The sequence below is a fragment of the Ursus americanus genome, chromosome 23 (genome assembly GCF_024610735.1).
Source record: "Ursus americanus isolate L20-20 chromosome 23, mUrsAme1.1.p, whole genome shotgun sequence".
In the NCBI taxonomy this organism is placed as follows: Eukaryota; Metazoa; Chordata; class Mammalia; order Carnivora; family Ursidae; genus Ursus; species Ursus americanus.
The window spans coordinates 41,840,022-41,857,967 of NC_142149.1; the positions used below are offsets into that span (position 1 = coordinate 41,840,022).

General features: G+C 36.9%; 1 protein-coding gene and 1 pseudogene across 1 annotated transcript in view; one reads left to right on the plus strand and one right to left on the minus strand.

The window, feature by feature from the left end:
- Window positions 1–17,946, plus strand: part of EFCAB5 (EF-hand calcium binding domain 5) — a 167,692-nt gene that overhangs the window by 38,870 nt on the left and 110,876 nt on the right. The window lies entirely within an intron of this gene.
- On the minus strand, window positions 2,858–3,011 carry LOC123777120 (large ribosomal subunit protein eL39-like; annotated as a pseudogene).

Here is a 17,946-nt window from a genome sequence, read left to right on the forward strand (position 1 = left end):
TAGAAAAATTTTAGTTGATTATTCGGATTTTCTAGCAAGGAAACCTTATTATCTGCAAATAATAGGAGTTTTCTTTCTTTGTTTTCAATTTTTATGCTTGTAATATCTTCCTTTTACCTAGTTACATTGGCTATTACTTCCAATAGAATGTTAAGTAATAGTGATGATATGGGCATCCTTGTCTTGTTTATGACTTTAGTAGGGATGATTCTTGTATTACTGCCTCATCATGAGCAGTTTTTAAAAACTATATATTAATACCATAACTCTACTTTATTTGGATCTAAAAAGATACATTTTATTACATTAGAAAAAATGTGTGGGGTGCCTGGGTGGCTCAGTCAGTTAAGTGTCTGACTCCTGATCTTGGCTCAAGTCATGATCTCAGGGTCCTGAGATCAAATCTGACCTCAGGCTCCACGCTGGGCTGGAGCCTGCTTAAGATTCTCTCTCTGCCTCTCCCTCTGTCCCTCCCCAAACTAAAAAAAAGAAAGAAAGAAAGAAAGAAAGAAAGAAAGAAAGAAAGAAAGAAAGAAAGAAAAGAAAAGAAAAATGTGCCTAATTTCTATATTATAGAATGATTTTTTAAGTTTATTTTATTATTTTATTTTATTTTATTTCATCATGGTAAATGTACTTTTAATCCTCATCCCCTAATCTCCCCCACCCCCACACCTACCTCCCTCTGGTAACCATCAGTTTGCTCTCTATAGTTAAGAGTCTGTTTCTTGGTTTGTCTCTCTCTTTTTTTCCTTTGCTCATTTGTTTTGTTTCTTAAATTCCACATATAAGTGAAATCGTATGGTATTTGTCTTTCTCTGACTTATTTCACTTAGCATTATACTCTCTAGCTCTATCCATGTCATTGCAAATGGCAAGATTTCATTCCTATTTATGGCTGAAGAATATCCCATTGTATGTATACCACATCTTTATCCATTCATCTATTGATGGACACTTGAGCTGCTTCCATAGTTTGGCTATTGTACATAATGCTGCAATAAACATTGGGGTACATGTATCCCTTTGAATTAGTGTTTTTATATTCTTTGGGTGAATAACCAGTAGTGTGATTGCTGGATCATAAGGTAGTTCTATTTTTAACTTTTTGAGGAAACTCCATACTGTTTTCCTCAGTGGCTGCACCAGTTTACATTCCCACCAACACTGCACAAAGGTTCCCCTTTCTCCACATCCTCACCAACACCTATTGTTTCTTGTGTTGTTGATTTTAGCCATTCTGACAGGTGTGAGGTGATATCTCACTGTAGTTTTGATTTGCGTTTCCCTGATGATGAGTGATGTTGAGCATCTTTTTATGTGTCTGTTGACCATCTGGATGTCTTCTTTCGAGAAATGTCTGTTCGTGTCTTCTACCCATTTCGTAATTGGAATATTTGGGTTTTGGGTATTGAGTTGTAGCAGCTTTTTATATATTTTGGATACTAACCCTTTGTTGATATGTTATTTGCAAATATCTTCTTCCATTCTGTAAGTTGCCTTTTAATTTTGTTGATTATTTCCTTTGCTGTGCAGAAGCTTTTTACTCTGATGTAGTCCCAAGAGTGTATTTTTTTCCTTTTGTTTTCCTTGCCTCAGGAGACGTATCTAGAAAGAAGCTGCTACAGCCAATGTCAGAGAAGTTACTGCCAGTGCTCTCTTCTACGATTTTTATGGTTTCAGGTCTCACGTTTAGGTCTTTCATCCATTTTGAGTTTATTTTTGTGCATGGTGTAAGAATGTATTTCAGTTTCATTCTTTTGCATGTTGCTGTCCAGTTTTCCCAACACTGTTTGTTGAAGAGATAGTGCTTTTCCAACTGGATATTCTTTAACTCTTCTTTAAATTTAAATCTTTAAATGTTTGATAGAATTTACCCTTGAAGCCATTTGGTCCTGGACTTTTGTGTTTTGGGAATTTTTTTTAAAGATGTTATGTATTTATCTGACAGAGAGAGAGACAGCCAGCGAGAGAGGGAACACAAGCAGGGGGAGTGGGAGAGGAAGAAGCAGGCTCCCAGAAGAAGAGCCTGAGGTGGGGGAATGGGATAGACCGGTGATGGGTAGTAAGGAGGGCATGTATTGCATGGTGCACTGGGTGTTATACACAACTAATGAATCATCGAGCCTTACATCGGAAACTGGGGATGTACTGTATGGTGACTAACATAATATAATAAAAAATCATTAAAAAAAAAAAGAAGAAGAAGAAGAGCCTGATGTGGGGCTCGATCCCAGAACGCTGGGATCACGCCCTGAGCTGAAGGCAGACGCTTAATGACTGTGCCACCCAGGCACCCCTCCCTGGGAGTTTTTTGATTATTGATTAAATTTCATTGCTGGTGATTGGTCTATTCAAATTTTCTATTTCTTCCTGCTTTATTTTCGGTAGGTTATATGTTTCCAGGAGTTCATGCATTTCTTCTAAGTTGTCCAATTTGTTGGGAAATAGGTTTTCATAATATTCTGTTAGAATTGTTTGTATTTCTTTGGTGTTGGTTGTTATTTCTCCTCCTTCATTAGTAATTTTGTTTATTTGTGTCCTCTCTCTCTCTTTTTTAATGAGTCTTGCTAGAGGTTTATCAATTTTGTTGATCTTTTCAAAAAACCAGCTCCTGGTTTCACTGATCTATTCTATTGTTTCTAAAATTTTTTAATTAATTTTTTTTCATATAAAAGGACTCATATATTTATTACCAAACCAACCTACTGGTGCAGAAGCACAGTAAGAGAGAAAAATCATTTCCCTTATAAAACATGTCTATTGTCCAGGTAACAGTGATGTTTACAGAGTGACAGGATACAAGCACAGGACCTTCATGCAGCATAAATATGTGTGCCATCTCATGTGCTATCCCTTATAGACCCAGCCTGATTCTTCTCTAATGTCTCCTCTTGGAGTTGTACCTGATATTATTACCAGTTCATCTGAATCCACTGGGGAATGGGACAATTCTGCCTTTGTTTCTTGGCCTGGAATCACTTGATCCTGAAAGTCTTTTGAGAAAACATGATGAGGAACCCTCAACTGCACACACTACAATGGCAGAGAAAAGGGTAACTGTTCTATTGTTTTTTTTTTAAGTTTCTATATTATTTATTTCTGCTCTAATCTTTATTATTTCCTTCCTTTTGCTGGGTTTGGGTTTTGATTTTCTTTTTCTTAGTTCCTTTATAGAGTGATTTTTTAAAAAGATTTTTAAAATTTTTTTGAGAGAGCATAAGTGGGGAGGAGGAGCAAAGGGAGAGGGACAAGCAGACTCCGCGCTGAGTGCAGAGCCCAATGTGGGGCTGAATTTCATGACCCTGAGATCATGACCTGAGCTGAAATCAATAGTCAGACACTTAACCCACGGAACCGATTTTTAAGCTCAAGAATGATTCTTAATTTTGTCAAATACTTGTTCAACATCTGTAGAAATGATCATTTGGTTTTCATCCTAGACCTGTTGATAATGAATTTTATTAATAGATTTCCTAATTTTGAGCTATTGGAATTCCTGAAATAACTTCCACCTGTTTGCTATGTATTTGGTTACATTGAAATATGCTTCCTACTAATAAGACAAAATAAATGTTTAATTCTTTCCTTTTAATTACAAATTTTCAGAATATTATATATTTTATCTCTATGTCTCCATGTGTCTATGTATCTATCTGTCTGTCAATAGGCACCTGGAGGAGCAACAAATGAAAGATTTTGGGGGCAGTGCCTAGGTGGTTCAGTCGTTAAGCATCTGCCTTCAGCTCAGGTCATGACCCCAGGGTCCTGGAATTGAGCCCTGCATTGGGCTCTCTGCTCAGCGGGGAGCCTGCTTCTCCCTCTCCCTCTGCCTGCTGCTCTGCCTACTTGTGCTCTCTATCTCTGTCAAATAAATGAAAATAAATTCATACATACATACATAAAAATGTTTAAAAAAAAGGTTTTTTTCCCTTTTGGGGGAAGGGTTCCTTTTGAGTATCATTGTAGACACATTGATTTTAATATATATTCAATGTATTTTAATCCATTATATTTACTTTTTCTTTTTGATCCTCAGCTTGACCCTACGTTGGCTCCTGTGTTCTTCCAGCCTTACTCCTTTGGTCTTTGAAAGCTTCATGCATTTTTTAAAAGGGATTCCTAGTTCCTTTTAGTGAATATCACTCATCTGGGAGCTAGGAATGCTCATACATATTATCATTGCTTCTAGGCTCTTTCAGGACTAACAAATATAATTTTCAAAAATAATGAGTAAATATTGATAATTTCATATCAAATACAATGTTTCCATTTTTTTCACCTAATTCCTTGATTTTATATTTCTGTCTCTTTTTTTTCTGAAAATCTTGGCTCTTAACAACATTGATGGAATTATTTGTCTTATTCTACAATTTACATAAAATAGCTTCAAAATAATAATACCAACAATCACAATAAAAGAACTACTAGAATTATTTGCAATTATATCTCCTAAGTATGTGTATATGACAAATGAAACCATGTAACAGGTAGAAGAAACCAGGGATTAAGTTCCTTTATTACCAGAGAAAGCCTTTTTAACCATGACTCAAAAATCATGAAAATATTGCTAAATTTGATTACATAAAAATTAAAGGGTTTTTGCCTGGAAAATAGAATTGGAATTACTTGATCTTGCTGTTGTGGTACAAAAGTAGTTATAGTTATACACAATATGTAAATGAATAAGCTTGACTGTGTTCTAATAAAACTTTGTTTATGAATACTAAAATGTGAGGTCATAGATTTTCTGCCGTGCCACAAAGTATTATTCTTATTTTGATTTTTAAAAACTATTTTAAAATGTAACAGCCAATCTTAGCTGTTGGGTGGTACAATACCAGGCAGCAGGCCAGACTTGGGCCCTAAGCCCTGGCCTAGATAACATCTAGGTCTCTTCTAGATCTTAGCGCAAAAAAACAAAAACAAAAAACAGGGGTGCCTGGGTGGCTCAGTCGTTGGGCGTCTGCCTTTGGCTCAGGGCGTGATCCTGGAGTTCTGGGATCGAGCCCCACGTCAGGCTCTTCCACTGGGAGCCTGCTTCTTCCTCTCCCACTCCCCCTGCTTGTGTTCCCTCTCTCGCTGGCTGTCTCTCTCTCTGTCAAATGAATAAATAAAATCTTTAAAACAACAACAACAAAAAACAAAACAAAACAAAACAAAGACACTTTGAATTGATTCTCTTTCTGAATCTTCATACTTTCCTTCTAATATCTTCTGGCATGAATACTTACACTAAAATTTATAAAAGAGCCTAAAATTCTTTGTGATTTCTTTTAGTGTTCTTCCTGTAGGGTAAGCAACTAATCAGAAGCTTTAGAATAACAGTTCTTTTGAAATTAGGTACATACATACCACCAGAATAAAATAAGAGATATATACAGAACTCTTGTTTTATTTTATATGTGGACATGGAATTTTAATTTTCAGTTGAAACAGTCTTTCTCAGGGTGTTGCTGCCTATGAATGACATCAGGATTACCTGGATGCTTGGTTAAAAGTGCAGATTCCTAGCTTCTTCCTCGGTCTTTTGAATCAGAACCTTTAGGCATGCATTGAGAACAAGTTCCACAGGAAGTTATTATGCGCCCTAAAAAAAGTTTCAAAACCACATTTCTAGAGAAACCAAATTAAGGGAGTTTTAGTACTAGTAAAAAGTTCCAACAGCAGCAGGGAGCAGTGTCATTAAATTTAATAAATAGCTTAAAGAACATTTCTGTTCACCATCTGCTCTTGCAGAGCAATAAATTAGGTTTGTATTTAGAGCTACTGCCATAAAAATACTTAAAATTTGGGAACTGATGTCAAGGCTGTAAATCAATATATTGACAGATACTTCCTCCTGTCAGGGATATGTAAATCTCAATCAGTACATAAAAGTAGGCATTTATCGATATCTGTAATAAGAATAGTAAAGGGAACTCTAGAACGATGGTCTAGGTCTCATTGCCAACAAATGACATGACACAAGAGAATTCGTTTGTTTCACTAATGCTTCTTGAATTGGGAGTTTGAATATTTAGGATCATCTGAAGCTTGATAAGAGCCCTAGTTTGTTTGTTTCTTTCTTTTTTCAGTTTTTTTTATAATAATATTTTTTATTATATTATGTTAGTCACCATACAGTACATCCCTGGTTTTTGATGTAAAGTTCGATGATTCATTAGTTGCGTATAACACCCAGTGCACCATGCAATACGTGCCCTCCTTACTACCCATCACCAACCTATCCCATTCCCCCACCCCCTCCCCTCTGAAACCCTGTTTGTTTCTCAGAGTCCATAGTCTCTCATGCTTCAAAAAAATTTATTTAAGCAATCTCTACACCCCATGTGGGACTCAAACACACAACCCTGAGATCAAGAGTCACATGCTCTTGTGACTGAGCCAGCCATGTGCCCCAGGGCACTAGTTTCTATTAGAGCAAAACTGTTGTAGGAATTTCATGCAAGAGTTAATCAAAGATGCTTTGTCTGCCTAGACTGTCAGATTAGGGCTTTATCTCTTTCTGGCACAGATTCAAGATCTTATATCAACATATGACTGTCAAGCATCTGCAGAGTATTCAGAAATCCTAGGGATACTTTACAACAGCACAATATCTATTGACTTAAAGCTTGGATATGCATCAGTCTTAGCTAAAACAGTCTTGCTTTTAAATTCTCTGAACTATATCATTGTTTGTGTCATCTTTAATCCATTAGAGAGTTTTGGAGCAGTCCATTTATATTAGGAATGAGAATTTTTCTTATTTATATTCAAGAAAAAAGACGAATAAAATTTTTGTTTGGTTTATCAAGACTTTATCCTCTGGTAATGATGTTACAGTATCCATTTGCCTCAGCCTGATCCAAAAATATTTTCATCTGCCTATTTCCCTGGATAAAAAGGGATTTGATTCTGTTTGGTGTCTAAGAACAGTAGATAGAGAAGACATTCCTTACTGATTTGGGTCAATTTTTATAGTGGTAGCCACTTATTTGAAAAATAAAATATCACTGTTGTTGTAAGTTTTAGGTATGCAGTATACCTTTATTGCTTTTCATCAGAGTTTCTGAATGACAGATTAAGAATTGAAGTGGACTTTAATTCTTACATGTAATTTTGCAAAACTGATAAGGTTATGTTTGTGTCATTTTGCTTTTCTTCATATTTTCTCTTCTTTTAACATCTTTTTTCAGTATCTTTTACCTTTGACTCCTGATTCCTTCCATGCTTGGGAATGCATATTTTATAAGTCACAACTGCCTTATTGTGAATTGATAATGAAAAGTATTTGTTGGGGCGCCTGGGTGGCTCAGTTGGTTAAGCGTCTGCCTTCGGCTCAGGTCATAATCTCAGGGTCCTGGGATGCAGCTCCACATCAGGCCCCTGCTCAGTGGGGAGTCTGGTTGTCTCTCTCCCCCAACCCCATGCTCATGTTCTCTCTCACTCTCTCTCTCTCAAATAAATAAATAAATAAAATCTTTAAAGAAAGAAAAGTATTTGTTGTTTTTTTAACTTTTATTTTTAAGATTTTGTTTTTAAGTAATCTCTACACCTAACATGGGGCTTCAATTTATAACCCTGAGATCAAGAGTCTCACTCTAGAAACTAAGCTAGCCAGGTGCCCCTGAAAAGTATTTGCTCTTAAAATAGGATTACAGGGGCGCCTGGGTGTCTCAGTCGGTTGACTGTCTGCTTTTGGCTTAGGTCATGATCCCAGCATCCTGGGATCGAGCTGCAAGTTGGGTTCCTTGCTTAGTGGGGAGACGGTTTCTCTCTCTCTCCTCCCTGCTTGTGCTCTCTGTTGCTATCTCTGTCTCTCTCTCAAATAAATAAATAAAATCTTTAAAAAAAATAGGATTACAAACTTTCAAGTAGCCTGATTATGGTGATGATTATACATATTTATACATGTGTTTAAATTTATACAACTATGTCCCCAAAAAAGGTCAATTTTACTACATGATATATTAAAAAACAAAAAAATTCAAACAGTAGAAAAATCACACAGATATAATTAACTAATGAATTAAAATAAAAACTTTTAAAAATGACAGATATTATTATTATTAATGTTAGAACTTCACCCTATTCCAGAGAAGTGGAGCCTATTATACTGTGAATCTCCTCACTTTTCTCCACCAGTCCTGATACACAGTGCTGATCCTAGATGAGAGTTCAAATGAACTAGGAAGTAGATCTGAGACCCAAGGCAAAAACTTGGGTCTTTTCCTGTGTGACAGTTATAGTGATGCATACCAGGTTCTGGCTTGGTGATGATCCCCGATCCCTACATCTGTTGCTTATTTCATAATCACTGTGGAGTCTGTGCTGCACGTTGAGATATCTTCTAGCGTTTTTCCTGTGCCAACACTTTATTACTCTTGTGGACTAATAATGGAACATTTAACCCACAAAGAGAAAAAATAGTGACAAAATTTTGCATAGAGTTACTTTCTCTACCTTAGCTACATAAAGGAGAAAAATAAGTCAGTATAAATGCTCAAGCATTAAGGATACACAAGCCAAGTAAAAACTAAAAGGGAAAGAGACACAGGCCTTTATTTTACTTAATAATTAATTTTTTTATTTGGTAATTCCCTACAAATTAACTCATGCATGGTGTTCAAAAAACTTACGCCGACTATGTGACAACATCCATTGTGTTTCTTGTTGATTTACTTCAAGGTGCTTATTTTTTGTGTTTCCAAAACCAAACCCCATCCCCTTTCCCACTTGCAACTTGCAACAATTTTGGTCAAATTGTACATATAAGTTGAGCATATTGTAAAACCTTCATTGTATATTGCACTCTTTATAAAGTGTCATCTTTATAATTATTTTCCAGAATTTAATCTCATCTGATAATATTGCAACCCTTACTTTCTTTTATATGTATTTTCATAGAATATTTTTGTTCATCCTTTTATTTTCAAATTTTCTGAGTAGTTTTAATTTAGTGCCTTCTCTATGTACAGAATATACAATGTAGAATGCCCCTTGTTTTATAATTCGATTGGAATTTTTTTTTAATAGGTAGGTTTTAGCATATTTACATCTATGGCTATAATAGGTGAGTTTTAGTTTTATCATCTTTTATGACTTTTCTTATTTTTAGCCTTTTTTTTAAAAGATTTTATTTATTCATTTGACAGAGACAGACAGACAGCGAGAGAGAACACAGGCAGGGGGAGTGGGAGAGGAAGAAGCAGGCCTCCAGCAGAGGAGCCTGATGTGGGGCTCGATCCCAGAACACTGGGATCACACCCTGAGCCAAAGGCAGATGCTCAACGACTGCGCCACCCAGGCGCCCCGTATTTTTAGCCTTTTAAATATAATTTTTCGTGATAAAACAAACAAACCCCCAAATGTCTAACTTATGCTTACAATACACCAGCCACTGGGACTTGGCAAGAGTAAGGGAATGTTTCATCCTTGATACAGATCTTCTTCAGTTGCCAGGAGACAGTGACTTCCTAGACAGATGTCTGTCTGCTCATACTCCACACCAGCTGTCACCTCTTTAGTGAGCCAAACCCTAGTGCTTATATTATGCTAGGAAATCCCATAGGTGCTTCTCCCACAGGTGTTATGATTAATATCAATCAATTTGTCAATTTGTATTGAATATCATAGTTTATCAATCCAGTAAAACATGTTATGCCAAAAGTGAGTGGCTAGATAAGGAAAATAATTTTTTAATAGTGTTTGAATGACTATTCTACCCAATGGCGTAGGGTAGGATTTCATCAAACGGGTTCTACTTTTGTTCAACACGAAGCATAATAATAATGTATATACATGGGCTAGTTTCATACCCACCTAAAAACCACACTTTGTTGCATATGTATATATACCATTATTAAGTACTTAGAAATTGAAGTACTTATGGACTGAGAAATAATGTTCTTCTTGGATGTTATCCTGATATCCTACAAATACACACACCCTACAACTTGATGTTGAATGAGTCTGTGGTCCTGCTTCAGTGGCATAGGACATTCCTAATGTTAAAAAGACTGAGGTGAAGGTTCTGAGTCAAATTCAGTGCACCTGGGGCTGGATATCTGATATAATGCCTGACAAGGTGTGGTGGTCCTGGAGTAAGACTGTCCAAGATGTCCAGAAATTGCTAGGATTTGCCAGATAAAACTATTGATTTATTTTAAACTATCTAGTAACTGTTATCCTCAGAAGAAAATAGGATTTTTTCTGTTTATAGACGAGAACAGACTGAAGACCTTATGGGCTACTACACTGGTTTTTATGTCCTCTGCCCTACCTCAGTCCTATACCATCAAAACAGATGCTTTCCAGGACTCCAGTGGGAAATACCTGGTGGGAAATGCCCTCTGCCTTGCTCATACTCTTCCAGGAAGGTGTTTCAATTGGAATTCAACTACCTCATTTGGAAACAGAAATCTTCACTATTAAGGTCGGCTTCAAAGCTTGCAGGCACTAGATCTGATGTACCCAGCATGTAGTGATATTGAACTCAGACCATCAAGCCCTGACTTTGCTCATCTGGGCTAGATAGGCTGCATTCTTTATGCACGTCAATTTTATTATCTCTTACATATCAACCAATCAAAAGCACTAGCCAGATGCCCTCTCCTCTAATCCAGAGCGCCAGCTTTCTCTGTCTAGAACATCATTCCCCTCCTTTCTTGCTGGACAATTTTTCCTGTGCTTTAAGAATCAGCCCAAGTCAACTAATCTTTGATAAAGCAGGAAAAAACATCCGGTGGAAAAAAGACAGTCTCTTCAATAAATGGTGCTGGGAAAATTGGACAGCTACATGCAAAAGAATGAAACTTGACCACTCTCTCACACCATACACAAAGATAAACTCCAAATGGATGAAAGACCTCGATGTGAGACAGGAATCCATCAAAATCCTAGAGGAGAACATAGGCAGCAACCTCTACGACATCAGCCAAAGCAACCTTTTCCATGACACATCTCCAAAGGCAAGAGAAAGAGAAGATAAAATGAACTTGTGGGACTTCATCAAGATAAAAACCTTCTGCACAGCCAAGGAAACAGTCAAAAAAAACTAAGAGGCAGCCCACGGAATGGGAGAATATATTTGCAAATGATGCTACAGATAAAAGACTGGTATCCAAGATCTACAAAGAACTTCTCAAACTCAGTATGCGAGAAACAAACAAATCAAAAAATGGGCAGAAGATATGAACAGACACTTTTCCAATGATGACATACAGATGGCTAACAGACTCATGAAAATATGTTCAACATCATTAGCCATCAGGGAAATTCAAATCAAAACCACCTCAAGATACCACCTTACACCAGTTAGAATGGCAAAAATTGACAAGGCAAGAAACAACAATTGCAATCCTACATTGTTGGTGGGAATGCAAGTTGGTACAGCCGCTCTGGAAAACACTGTGGAGGTCCCTTAAAAAGTTAAAAATTGAGCTACCCTATGAGCCAGCAATTGCACTACTGGGTATTTACCCCAAAGATACAGATGTAGTGAAGAGAAGGGCCATATGCACCCCAATGTTCATAGCAGCATTGTCCACAATAGCTAAATCATGGAAGGAGCCGAGATGCCCTTCAACAGATGACTGGATTAAGAAGTTGTGGTCCATATATACAATGGAATATTACTCAGGTATCAGAAAGAACGAGTTCTCAACATTTGCTGCAACATGGATGGCACTGGAGGAGATAATGCTAAATGAAATAAGTCAAGCAGAGAAAGACAATTATCATATGATTTCTCTCATCTATGGAACATAAGAACTAGGAAGATCGGTAGGGGAAGAAAGGGATCAAGAAAGGGGGGGTAATCAGAAGGGGGAATGAAACATGAGAGACTATGGACTGTGAGAAACAAACTGAGGGTTTCAGAGGGGAGGGGGATGGGGGAATGGGATAGACTGGTGATGGGTAGTAAGGAGGGCACGTATAGCGTGGTGCACTGGGTGTTATACGCAACTAATGAATCATCGAACTTCACATCAGAAACCACGGATGTACTGTATGGTGACTAACATAATATAATAAAAAAACATTAAAAAAAAAAAGAATCAGCCCAAGTAACTGGGTGCCTGGGTGGTGCAGTCTGTTGAAGGTCAGACTCTTGGTTTTGGCTCAGGTCCTGATCAGGATTGTGAGATCCAGCTAACCACCCAGCATGGAGACTGCTTAGGGCTTTCTCTGCCCCACCCTTCCCCCACCCCTGTGCTTGCCCTGCCCCCCCCAAATAAATACATTAGAAGAAAGAAAGAAAGAAAGAAAGAAAGAAAGAAAGAAAGAAAGAAAGAAAGAAAGAAAGAAAGAAAGAAAGAAAGAAAGAGTCAGTCCAAGTATCACTTCCTCTGGGATACCTTCTGTCATATCTGCTTTGGATTGGGTACTCTTTCTCTATATTCCTGAAGGACCTATAGGTTCATGTCAACTTTAGCACATTATAATGTAATTGTTGATTTACCTCCCCATAATCTCTTTGAAGAGAAGGACTATTTTTCCATCGTATTTATGTTTCCAACACTGAGCACAGTGCTTGGCATGATAATATTTGTTATCTAACAAACATCAACAAATATTTGTTAGATAAATTAACTAATAATTTAGATTTATTGAGTTTTCACTCAGTTAGTATTTGTTGCATAACTACCACGTGCTCAGTGTTGAGCCATACCGTATAGGGAAAAAATACAAAATTTGGTTCTTGTCATGAGGAACTTACACACTCGAGTTGAAGAAATATAAGCAAAACAGCTAAATTTATCAAAGCAGGTGTCCATATACTTTTTCCCCACTTCCAACACACTTATCATTCTGTTCTATCAGGCTTTCATTCCAGGCTCTCTTCAATAAATGTCACTTATTGAGGTCACAATGTTCTCCATGTTTCTTAGTCTCATTTCTTTTCTTTTTCTTTTTTTAAAAAACATTTTATTTATTTATTTGACAGAGAGAGAGACAGTCAGAGAGAGAGGGAACACAGGCAGGGGGAGTGGGAGAGGAAGAAACAGGCTCCCAGCAGAGGATCCCAATGTGGGGCTTGATCCCAGGACCCCGGGATCACTCCCTGAGCCGAAGGCAGACACTTAACGACTGAGCCACCCAGGCGCCCCTAATCTTCTCATTTCTTAACTGAATTTTTATTTTTTGGGCATTGAGTTTGATGATTTCCTTATAGATTTTGGATACTAGCCCTTTATCTGATAAGGCATTTACAAATATCTTCTCCCAATGTGAAGGTTGCCTTTTGGTTTTGTTGATTGTTCCCTTTGCTGTGCAGAAGCTTTTTGTACTGATGAAGTCCCAATAATTCATTTTTGCTTTTGTTTCTCTTGCCCCCGGAGATATATCTAGTAAGAAGTTGCTGTGACCGAGGTCACAGAGGTTGCTGCCTGTGTCCTCCTATAGGATTTTGATGGATTCCTTTCTCACATTTAGGTCTTTCATCCATTTTGAATTTATTTTTGTGTATGGTGTAAGGAAGTGGTCCAGTTTCATTCTTCTGCATGTGGGTGTCCAATTTTCCCAACACCATTTGTTGAAGAGACTGTCTTTTTTTCCATTGGATATTCTTTCCTGCTTTGTCAAAGATGGTTGACCATAGAGTTGAAGGTCTATTTCTGGGTTCTCTATTCTGCGTGTCTGTTTTTGTGCCAGTAATGTACTGTTTTGTTCATTACAGCTTTGTAATAGAACTTGAAGTCCAATTGTGATGCCTCCAGCTTTGGTTTTCTTTTTCTTTCTTTCTTTCTTTCTTTCTCTCTTTCTTTCTTTCTTTCTTTCGTTCGTTCTTTCTTTCTTCTTTTTTAATTTAAATTTTTTATTATGTTATATTAGTCACCATACAGTATATCATTAGTTTTTGATGTAGTGTTCCATGATTCGTTGTTGGCGTATAACACCCAGTGCTCCATGCAATACGTGCCCTCCTTAATACCCATCACTGGCCTATCCCACTCCCCCCCACCCCCGAAGCCCTCAATTCATTTCCTAGAGCCCATAGTCTCCAGCTTTGGTTTTCTTTTCCAATATTCCTTTGGCTATTTGGGGTCTTTTCTGGTTCCATACAAATTTTAGGATTGTGTGTTCCAGCTCTGTGAAAAATACTGGTGTTATTTTGATAGGGATTGCGTTGAATGTGTAAATTGCTTTGGGTAGTATAGACATTTTAACAATATTTGTTCTTCCAATCCATGAGCATGAAATGTTTTTCCATTTTTTGGTGTGTCTTCTTCAATTTCTTTCATAAGTGTTCTATAGTTCTCAGAGTACAGATCTTTTACCTCTTTGGTTAGGCTTATTATTAGTTATCTTATGGGTTGATGCAACTGTAAATGGGATTAATTCCTTGAGTTTTCTTTCTACTGCTTCATTACTGGTGTACAGGTATTCAGCAGACTTCTGTGCATTGAAATATCCTGCAACTTTGCTGAATTTCTGTACCAGTTCTAGCAATTATTTGGGCAGGTTTTTTGGGTTTTCTACATAGAGTATTAAAAAAAAGTTAATCTTACCATGTTTTTCCCCAGTGTGGAACTTTTCAATGGTATCCATTTACTCTTAGGATAAAGACTAAAATCCCTAACTAGGCCTATAAGACTTTCCTTGTATGACCTTCCTCATCCCTAACATACTTTGCTGCTGCCTCTCTTCTTCTCACATTCTATACTCCAGGCACATAGGATTACTTTCAATTCTTCAAACATATTATACTTCTTTCCACATCAAGGTCTTGTCATATGCCATTCCCTCTGTATCATTCTTCTCCTTCCTATTTATTTTATCCCACCAATACTTTTCAGTTTAGCTCACATACCACTTCACTGTGAAATTGTTCCCTTTTATGCTCTCTCGTTGCATCCTGTGTTTCTTTTTTACTGCATTGATCAGAATTTTAATGGTTGTTTCCCTGCTATAATGGAAGCAGGAACTGTCAGTCATATTCATCTTCACATCTCTAGTATCTAATGCTCTGTTGTGTAAGTAATGCTCCATAAATATTTGTTAAATGAATTAACTAACTTATTCTAATCCTGTTTTTGCTTTCATGATGAAAGTTTTCTTGTGCATGTGTGTGTGTTTTGCTTTTTTGTTTTTGTCTTTAGATACATATGATTATAATAAAATATGTCTTAATTTGGGGTAATTGAGTATTTAATTTTGAAATCTGTGGAATTAATTATCAGTATCTAATGCGGAAGCTATGATAAATATTTTTCATCACTTTTTAAAATTCTAAATAGGCCTAATTATTCATCTGTTCAAATATCATTGATTAATCAGTAACTTAGATTTTTCTTAAGTCATTACACCTTTCATCAAGAAACACCTTTCTTAAATCATTACACCTTTCATTATTCATTTCATAATAAGATATATATGAATATACAAAATATTAGAATTAAGTAAATATAATATTTAAGTAGACACATGTTGTATATGGATTTTTATAGGAATACTCATCACAGATAATAATATGGACATCCTCCAGGAATGGCAAGAAGTCCAGTTTAGCTTTCTGAAACTAAGGTCACCAGAACTTAAAAACAAACAAAAACTGAATTTATTAACTTGCCAGGCAAGGCAATATACAGCAGTGAAGAATTCACTGGCTAGCTTGCAGAGGGGGAAAATTCAGGAGTTTTAAAAAGTGTTAGGAAGGGAGATTTATAATGTTTATACTTATAACAACTGAAAACTACCATACTGTATAGGACAGAATGAATCCATAGGTTTGTACATGATTGATTTAAACAAGTCCTATTGTTCAGCAGTCCAAAAAGAGTCTTCAGTTAGGTCCAGTTAATTGTATACTGGGGTCACTCCAAGTTTATGGTCAGTTCTCCACATAAGCTGGTTAGAACTGGTTTTGATGAAATACAACATTCAGTTTTAATATAATTTAGGCAAATGTTGCTATAAGAGGGAGATGTTCCTTGTACTGCTTGAATGAATGGATAGAATTTGCATTGTCATAACTAGGCTAGGGAACATTTTTACTTCTAATTTTTGCGGGGGGAGGGGCAGAAGGAGAGGAAGAGAGAATCTTAAGCTGAGCATGGAGCTCGATCTCACAACCCTGAGATTATGACCTGAGCCAAAATCAGAAGTCGGATGCTTAGACGACTGAGCCACCCAGGTGCACCTACTTCTATTTTTTAATCAGTTAGATTTGTACTGTGCTTTTCTTTAAAACATCTCAAAATGCTTATTAAGATGGGGAAACCTTTCTTATTTAGCTTTTGCTACATAACAAAATGCCTCGAAACTTGGTGGCTTAAATCAATAATAATTTATTTGCACACAATTTTGTGAGTTGATAACTTTGGGCTGGGTGTATGGTTCATCTCCGTTCCACGTGGTATCAATTGGACTCACTAATACGTTGCAGTAATATGTTGGCTGTTTACAAAAGTAATGGAGGTAACTGGATCATCATGCAGCAGACTAGTACAGGCCCATTTCCAAGGTGGTGGTGGAAGGGCTTCTAAGTTCAATAAAAAAGGGCTAGCCCCAATGTTCAAACATTTTCTTTTTTTTCCAGTTTTGTTATGATATAATTGATAACATTTTTCAATTTTGGGTTGCATCATGTTTGCTAATGGCCCATTAGCCAAAACAAGTCACTTGGCCACAGCCAGACACAAAGGATGCAGAAATAGATTCTGTCTCTTAATGGGAGAAGCTGCAAATCACATTGCCTACAAATGGACATGTGCACAGGAATGGGAAGAATTTGTGACTATTTTTGCGTTTTACCACATTTCAAATGTGAATTCATACTTAGAATCTGCTTGTAGTTTATGTCTACCCTACATTATGCAAAGTTAAGAATTTTGGATGCTATAAAGTTCTGTTGATTGAGGTACATATATAACCTCATGAGATAATGCAGACCATAGAAGTGAAATTTTATTCACTCCCTGAATGAGTTACATAATCAATTAAAAATCCATCTGGATTATATTTGGAGTCTTTTGTACAGTGGCCCTGAAATACAAACTAGGTTTTGTTTCTGTATTAATAAGAGGGAGGAAATGATGTCTGAGCAGAGACCTAAAGTATGTGGAGGATCTAGTGAAACAAAGAGAGGGAAAAAGTAATTTTAGGCAGAAACATGATAGAAACCCAGTTTTGTTCATTTTTGTATTTCAGTGATTGGTACACATGAGAATTTGGACATACCCAGTACTTATTATGCAATATTATTTACTTTTCTTTTTCTGCAATGGACCCTAAGCTTTATAATGGCAGCATCCATAGCAGGTGCCCACGAAATGTTTGCACAACAAATGAATAAATGATTGACTTAGTGAGTAAGTGTGTGTTTGAATGAATAATGAGAAAAGGCTAGAAGAAAGATCTAGAAGAAAGATACAAAGAATAGAAAGTCATGCAAGAATGAAGATGGAGGGCACCTGGGTGGCTCAGTTGTTAAGCGTCTGCCTTCAGCTCAGGGCGTGATCCCAGGGTCCTGGGATCGAGCCCCACATCAGGCTCCTCCACTGGGAAGCCTGCTTCTTCCTCTCCCACTTCCCCTGTTTGCGTTCCCTCTTTCGCTGGCTGTCTTTCTCTCTGTCAAATAAATGAATAAAATCTTTTTTAAAAAAACTTTTAAAGTTTTTAAGAATGAAGATAGAAATTGGGGAGAATGCTGTATAGAAAGAAGAAAGAGGGGAAAGAAGGAGAGACAGAGAAGGAGAGGAAGAGATAGGTAAAGCGGCAGAGGGAGAAAGAGTGGTGGAAGGACAGGAGAGCCAGCAGAGAAGAGACAGGTGGAACTGAGATCAGTGTAGAGGTTTGGCTCCTTTCATTTGCATCAGAGAAACTTAGCACTTCCTTTAAAACACTAATTAATCTTCCAGCAGCTCAGAAACAGGTCCTTCTGTACTATTAAGCCTGTTTTTATTTTCAAGCTTCAAAGTTTATTTTTGAAGGCCTATTTACCTCGAGAATTTTGAA